Source organism: Callionymus lyra, chromosome 18 (genome assembly GCF_982586985.1).
Source record: "Callionymus lyra chromosome 18, fCalLyr1.hap1.1, whole genome shotgun sequence".
Classification (NCBI taxonomy): domain Eukaryota; kingdom Metazoa; phylum Chordata; class Actinopteri; order Syngnathiformes; family Callionymidae; genus Callionymus; species Callionymus lyra.
In genome coordinates, this window is record NC_141835.1 from 22050918 (window position 1) to 22060053 (window position 9136).

Here is a 9136-nt window from a genome sequence, read left to right on the forward strand (position 1 = left end):
AGGTACAGGAGGCTGCTCTTCGCACCCTAACAAATATCATCCCACAATGCTCCTACCATTATCGTTCTGCCCCAAAGGTGAAAAGCATAATTGATTAAAAACTATGTTTTTTCAGTTTAGGTGCTGATGGGGACTGATGTGTACGTGTGTGTGTGACTGTGTATCTGGGACAGGGCATCAAAGTTGTCCTCTGTGCTGCGGCTCTATTAAATCCCGCTTAATGAAGAAGCTGCGAGGGTTCTTCGAGGTCAGCTTGTGAAAGAGCACTGCAAGGTCACTTCAAAGGCATTGGATTAAGTCCAAATCACGGCCATGCTTGAGTCACTTTGCATTTTATTAGCAAATCAACGCCATATGAGCTGCATTCATTTTTGTCGTCCATCTTACACACAAATCATCTCCTGTTCGATTAGTGGATCATCACAGGCCTTTTTTTGATTCTTGATGATGATGCAATGTTTACAAGCTTCGCATTCTACAAATAATCATGCAGTGATGCACTTTTAATCACAAGTTTATATTTCAACATAACATTTAATTAACATTGAAGTAAACTCAAGATGCTTCTGTAGAGAATGACTGACTGAGCTCCTGATCTCAACTGACCTATACTCTGAGCAGTTTCCAGGACAGTCAGAGTGAAATAATAAAACTAACTACAAGCACAATTTGTTATTTTTTATCGCATCAATCTAATTTTTATTTCTAATGTAACTCTTACTTTTTGTTAGTTGTTTTCTTTTTGTAGAATCTTTTTGGTCACTCACACCCTGAATCAAGTCGCTGTGATTGGTCGGTTAAAATCGTAGAATACTTGTTTTTTGATCATTTAACTTACTGCACTTTATGTAAATATGTTTACATATTTTTTCCTTTTTGCAACTATGTTTTCCGTCAAATTAATTGAAAACCCCACGATGATTGTTATTATATTTGTATGTTCTGTTCAAATTTATTTTAGGATTTATAAACTCAAATTTCTTTTTATAACATGAGAAATATGCAATAAAAGTATTTTCATAATATCTACCTCTTTTTTTGTGGTCATATTTGTTTTATTGAGTATTTTTTCTCGTTTTTAAGTTTTTAACTTTTTGACTTTGTAAAACCTTGAGGTCTTGTTTGAGGAAACTGCATTACAAATTAAAAGTATAATTATAGTTATTATTTTAGTTCATATTTTTCAGTCACAATCATTTCAACAATAAATGGGACAAGGTGACCTGAAGGGTTGAAAACAAATGTGTTTATGGCATCCCTTGTGGCAACCAGAGAGGTTGTTCACTTTGACCCAGAAGCAACACAAGGGATATAACAATTACATTTGTTATTGGGCCAGAGCAGAGACAATGAGTTAACACGTGAGTTTAATCAGTGGCAATCCTGTCAGTGTCTAGAGAGGGAATAACCAGAGATCATCATTAATTGACGGCTGCCTGACAGCTCCCAGGTTCACCCTGGTTTAATTCTCCTCATTATGTGATTATTTCAGCAAATGTATCTGTCACCTTTGAGGCAAAGCTTTGAAGGGTGGTGGAGCTCAAGCCTTCCTAAAGTCACTCCATATCAACCAGCATCTAGAAACGGTAAGCTTGTTTTTCCATCGTATGGACCTTGATTGTAGAGCTATAATTTGAGGATCTATGTATCATCCGACTTTGTTACCAGGTCTCGTTCTTGTATTCTATTTGGTTTCATCACAGTACAAAAGCATATAGTCTATTTATATGTGTTGCTCATAACTCGACCAAGGACTTAATGAACTTCCAAAACATTGTAATATAACTAATCTTAAAAAAAACCTGACGTCTATATCCAAGCATATGCTTAATATGTTTAGTTGACAACTTCTCTAAAGTAATAGAAGACAGTCTCATCGACCGCTTGTTTAAATTGAAGACAGTTTAAAGGCTAAATACGTGTTAAAACAGTGTAACTGGGACGATGAAGAATCTAAGATTTTGAAAACAACTGTGCTTCTTTATGCAAAAAAAACTGTCTGTGACCCACTGCTGTAAAGCATTTTGGTGGTCACATGACAATCACAGACTCTCCGGCACATTGTTCAGACAGAGAAGATATAGTTAAATGAATAGCTAGAGAGTTCTACAGAGCCATGGCTGATTATTAAACCACATTAAACCATCATTTCAGACAACATGAACAAATAACAATAACATTAAAATGGTATGTATTGTTGATTTATTAAGAGCAGTTAATGTTACATTATATGGTATCAACGCTCCTACGTTTCAACTCATAGGCTCCATAGTAGTTGAATATATATTTGATTAATATCACTAGATTATCCTTTCATTTACCATATTCTCCCCAATAAAGTGTAACAAGGAAACCTCTCTGCTGGTCAGTAAAGTGACAATTTTACCAGACCACTTGCTTTTTGCCAACTAAGTCATACATTTGCTTCCTTCTACAATAACTGTGACAGAGAATATGATGAAGGGAAAGTCGACCATGCGCATATGTCTGTGTGGAAGACAGGAGGGGTAGCATGGTGGAGGAGAAGTTTACAAATGGGATCCATCATTTTTCATGCACAGGGGTGACATCCCTCCGTCAGCCAATTTCGCTCCGATAGCCTAGTCCCCTGGTTCATTGATATCTGCATTAGGGACCTTTGTTAAAGGTCTCATCTAAATGCATTGAAAAATGCCTCGCTCCCCGAGTGTGGCTCCTACAGTTAAAAGTGTGCATGCATCCGTGTTGCAGCATGCAAAGATGTGCCGACTTGGCTTTGTCTACATTAAGGTTAGTCTATGTGTCAGAGCAGTGTGCATCCAGTGAACCTGTGCAGAGAAATAAAGAGAGCGAGGGATAACCATCAATCAGGATTCTGCGAGTGAGTCTAGTTCTTTTGTATTCTCTGGATCTTTTGCATTTTTCCAATAAAATGAAAAGAATGGTACAATCAAAATGAAGAAAGTAGAATAGTGATCCAATGAAAAGGCCAATTCATGCTGGTATTAAGTTGCTATCAGTGCATGTTGCCTCGTCTGAACCAGTTTTCACTTCTGCTGACGTTGCCTGCAAGAACTCTTGTTTCATGTACTTGCAGAAACTTGAATATGGCTTTTATATCTTAATTCATGTCCTTTCCTGTCTGATAAGATTTTTCAAATAGATTCAAATAATAACTGCTTATCCATAAAAAGAAGTAAAACTAAAAAAAAATCAAGATAATTAAAGGCAGGTGTGATTAATCATGAATAGTCCAACAAACAATACGATTTACTGCATTGTTTAAATAAAATGATTCATTGTTGGCATGGATTATCAAATTCTTATTAAATAATTTTCCTTCAATCTCAGTTTTACCTTCATTTAACTTTGCTGGTGATGGCTGCCTTATACAAAAAGAAAACATGTCATTAATAAGTGAAAAGTGTTATAATAAACTTAAATAATCCAAACAAATCAAATAAACATTAGCATCATGCTTCTTTTGCAAAAAGAGGTCCATTGTTATGGCTGTCTTCTTCGGACAGCAGGTATATCATTTTAAATACTGTTTGAGTAACGTTTGATGGTCTGATGAGCCATAGTGCATTTTTAATAACTTTTTTGGGAGGTTGATCAACAGAGGTATACGCCACAGCCAACGCTGAAACAACAAACATATGCTCCTGTCTTGCATGATTCAACAACCGTCTCTCTTTACCTTTCCTTTAGCCTACCTCTAACACAGCCGATCATAGCCGAGTGATAGCTTTAATGGCCTGAACTTAAACTGAACACAACTACAAACCACAATTTTATAAAGCTTTTGTCACACATGATGTAAAGCTCTCCTTTAACGCCAAAATATTTTTATACAATGTAAATTCAAGCCTCAATGATTCTTCAATAGTACGACATGTTTTTGCTTGAAAAGTTTGTGCATCACATACGGGCTTCCATGATCTGACAAAGCCAAGATCGTAGCTGTTGTAAGGGTCGCACATTTTTATAAACTGTAATGAAGTAATTGTAATGAAGTGAGATGATTCAGTCTACTTCAAAAACAACAACAACGTCGACTAATCTTTGTAGCCCCACTCGCTATCGACTAAGATTAAGTCTCTTCTCTACCAGTCCCCTGTCCTAGATTAATCACTTGCATCTTTATAGGTCACCATATTATCATGAAAATTACATAGGATTTGATTTTAAGCATCGTGTGGGACACATAAAATGACTTGGCTGGCCAGATTTGAAAAGTGAGCTACAGGCAAAAGTACTGTCAAGGAACCAAAGAAGTCATATGTGTGACTTTAAGGCATTTTTCAGTGCTATAAATAGTTAACTTACACTTGAAATGGATCGATATATAGGCGATGCAAGGGACGAGTAGAACTTAAGCAAAGGTTATGGGGAGCTAAGAAAGCAAAGTGAGCGTTCACTTAATCACTGAAAGAATCTGTCAGAAGCACCAAACATTACTAATGGAAGCTCCAATTTGAACAGTCTCGGAATCAGAGAGATGTTATATTGAGGGATCTGAGTTAGTCGGTCTCTCATGTGTGGAGTTGCTTATGGTATGCCCATTAAACCAAACACTCCAGCACCACTTGAATCCACTGAAACCCTCTTCTGTCTTGCAACTGAACAGTCCCAGTTCAAACATGCCTGACCACACATCCCTTGCTACTATTAAGGAGATTTCATTTGCCATTCCTGTCCATCTATTTTACAGAGCAATAGTGTGATAGAGCCGAGGTGCTGCGGGGCTAATGTCACTGTCAATCCACCAGCCCCGCGGCTACAATCTCATGGCTTAATTTCCATACTGATCCAAGTACCCTTGAGCCTCAAGAGGTGTCGCTCACATGCTTGAATCGAAATTGCCCTGAATTCTCTTGTCTCCATTAATTTTCTCGACACTTTAGTTTCAGATAATATTGCACTTGGATGGAGTATTAACACTTTTACGCAGGCACACAGTATTACTGCTTAATAAACCAGCATGTCTCACATACGTGTGCTTCCATCTCTATCATTGTTTAGACATGCAAAATACAGTTTAATTTTAGTACAGTTATGTAAAAATGTCAGTTGTTTCCACATAACCATCTCAGAAAAAAAGGTTTGGGTTTTTAAATGTTTTTGTTTATATATTTATTAATTTATACTGCTGATTTATGGGGCTCAAAAATGCTTTATAGATTTTAGAAATGTAAATGTCTAAGTGTATCTGTACCTTGATCTGCAAATGTGTTACTTACTTTACAAGAGTATGTTTTTGGATAATTATGCACAAACCTCGAAACAAAGACGATGTCAAATATCCAAAAAAAGGTCTCTATTTACACACATGACATTTGTGACTGTCCTTTCACGGTTGCAACTTACATGTGAGTAAAAAAAATGACTTTTTAAGCTAAATTTAGCTGAATTGACTTACATATGAACGCCCATGGCAAGAGATCAGACCCCAGAGCGACATAGGTAGGTCAAGTGTCATTATAGATCAAGGGAGAGAATTCCATCAAAGATGTATTATAGTTTTTTTTTTGGAGTATGTTGAAAAGCTTCACATATGATTCTTTCTCATAATACTGTCTAGCTGAGCCGATACCAACTGCTGGCCGGACTAGGTCATCACAACTATTATCATCGAATTATATATTTACATAAAAATCTATTATAACCTAAACTCTTATATACACACATGAAAGCTGTTAAATTAAAAGTTTTGGGATGTTGTGTGTGTGTTTTAGACCCACCTGTCACACTGTGTTTTAAGATATGTGCATGTTTTTTTCAAATTAAAACCAATAGAAATCAAGTTATGAGTTTGCAGATCATAGTACAGTTTCACTTAAACATTTGTAAAACCTTTTATGCATTTGCTACAGTTTTAAGTAATTGCCCTATACTGACCACTTTTTCAGAGTCGCAAGTGGCTGGATCCTTCTGCGGCCAAAGGCAGAAGACACCCTGAAAATTTCACCAGCTTCTTAAAGGGCACATAGAGACATACACAAATTCACTCACACCTATGGACAATTTACAATTTTGGTTCCTGAATGCAGTTCAGTCATCAGTCAGAAAGCATGTTGTTTTCTGTTTTTAGAAAACTAGTCCACCTGAGCGATATACTGTAGTTCCCATTAAACTTGTATGAATTTGGTCTGGTTTGATAATAACTACTAAAGATCTGAGAATCCAGAACCAGCGTTTTGTTCACAATTTAATGTCAACAGTGATTATGTTACAAAAATGGAGACTGATGTCTATTGTAGATCATATGTTCAGGCTCACTGCAATGTTTCGCATCCACAAGGACATTTATTGAATCTATTAAAGTAAAAGGCCTCTGTTATGTTCCATACTAAAATTTCTTTACTTTAAATTGAATGATATAATTTCATTTTAAACATTGCCTTCATGATATAAAGTGAGATAATCTTGGATAAATTGTTTCATTAATGGTTTCAAAGTAGATCAGTTTAATCTCCTCAAAGATATTTTAAGAATAATTAATTAATAGTGTATTATACACAACTCATAATTTTGTTCTGCGAGACATTCCTAAAGTGTAATCGCATCCTGTTAAGATTGTGACACTTTTTTTTTTTCAAAATATTTCCCTTGCAGCTGCCTAGAAACCCACTGTCAAAAAACTCTGGATGATTTGTGTTTGTTTGATAGACCTTGAGCTACGTCACAATAACAGCACCTACTGTACATGTGTTCGAGGGTGTCCCAGAATATTTACCAATGGAATTGCACTGGGAGCGTCTGTCACTGCTTGTCAGCAGCTTGAAAAGGAAATGTGAGTATTTGACACATGCTATTAGGTTTTGTTGTCACTTTGTCACCTAGAGCTGCTGCGAGATAACACAAGTTGCAAAGTCGTTCTCTCTTTCTTACCATGAATTAAGGAAGGATTAGCAGGAGGATGGCTAAGATGTTGGATCAAAATATGGGTCCCCTGTTCAATGCTGTGCGTATTGAACTAACCTTGCTGGTTGTGTCGGAGACCAACTCAAACACTCCAGACGGTTCCTTCCAATCACATTGAGATTGAATGCGAAGTCGGTGCAAGGGTCACTGTCAAAAGAAATTGGGTTTTATGCAGAGCGTGTCTCAATACACAACACTCCCAAACCAACAGTTAGAGAGAAGCCCTCACCGGCTATTTCCAACCATCATTATTCCTCATAAATCCCAAACTAGCCAATGCCAGTGCTCTTGACAGCATGACTGATGAGTTTGCTGTCGTGAATGTCAAGAGAAATGCTCTCCCGCACCTTATCTCCCCTATTTCTCATTGTGACTGAGACTTGGGGCTTCATGGAGAAAAGCCACGGTCATTGTGATGAGCATTACCTGGTGATAATGAAGGGCACATTGGCGTACTGTCAGCCCCGACAGAAAGACAGGCCTGAAAGTAGACAGGCAGACGAGAGATGCATCGTCTACTGAGAAATGTTGTCTATTCATGCGTTTCTCTGCCCTCATGTCTTCATCTCCGAGGATAAATAGGCAGATTCATATATTTACACTTTGTCTGTGGTATGAAGGCACATCGCAAATCAGCCTTCAGTGATGGTTGGAAATGCCAAGAGGTAATAAAGTCAAAGCCTCTTTGGCCATAGATCCCATATTACACATTACAGTGATGCTTATGGTTCTCTTGATGTTTCTAAGCTATTTGATTATTCATATAATCCACCTTTAAACCACATATGGAGACATACATAATGGACAGAAAGTACCATCTATACTTAATGTTTGGGTTTTTACTCTCAAAGTCTTGCTGCTCGGTGAACAATTCTAGTTTGATTGAGTGGATAGGAAATTGCATCAAACCACACTCGTTGAGAATATATGTTTGCAGCATTAAGGGTGTTTTTTTGTGATGCTACCTTAAACATGGCATGCAAACCTTTCAAAATGATTGTACAGGTCTGACTGAGGTCAAAACAGACAAGTTATAACATCTTGTATTGAGTACCGAGACATTCAGCACAATCCATTTATTCCATGACATATTTCTAGTACACTTTTCTGGTACAAGTCAAGATCATCATCTTGTATTCATAATTTTTTACCCTGATCTTTAAAACTAGCAGTAGCACCACATTTCCATCAATACCTTTTTTTAACCTCAGTAAAGAAAGTGTAACAAACAACACAGAAGCAGAATCATTTTACATGACATTACTTTAAATGTATGCTGCTTTCTACTGTTTCAAGTCGATTGTTTCATAAACAAATAAACATGAAATATACGCAGTTATTCGGTTCTGACAGTAACCAGAAACATTATCTTCAACCTTAAGTTGGCAATTTTTTTAATGTCAATTCTGTTTTGATTTGTTGGTCATCTTTAAGGTTTCTTGTGTGGCTTAGATGATTGCGTGCAGGTTTTTCACCAGCTTTAGTTGCTCCTGACTAGGTGTCTGCACTGTATCCTGCTTTCTCCTTTGTTCACCGATACTCTGGATATTAACTTAAACAGTTTTCTCATGTTGTCAGCTTTTTTCTGCCAGTGTGAGTCCCGTCTCCAGCCGTACCAATGCCTTCTCTTTTTTTGATTGTGGATCTCTTTTGCCCTTTGTGGAACACATTTTCGATTTTTTTTATTCATGTGGATTTTTTAAAGACATTGACTTTCAACTGCTCTTCTTTTCAAGAATGTTTCCGATTTTGGGTTTGCTAAATAACAGCACTGTGACATGTATATTGCCGCTTTAACAAAGCTAGCCAGCAGCAGTGAGAAGTCATACAAAAAAAAAAATGAACAAAATGAACAAAATCACGTTTAACTACGAACCACAACCAAAATATAACCACCTATGCCTTGTATTGTTATCAACATTCTTCTTTTGCTCTATATTAGAAAGCAACTAACAGAGAGATGCACAACAATTGCATATCTTTGTACCTCAATTTAAGAGAAAGAAAAAAAAACATATTAAGCTGTTACCTAAACATTATTTTTTATTATATGAAAATTGTATTGTATTGAAATGATGTGTCCTCCCCCTGAACTATTACATATCCTATGATCTGAGGAAAGTTGTGTGAGCATGTGCTTCAACAGTAAAATAGGAAGGACATGCCTTTGCTTTAGCATCAGTTTCCCTCAGTTCCTGTGCATTCCTGTCACATTTTGCACCCTGCTGAC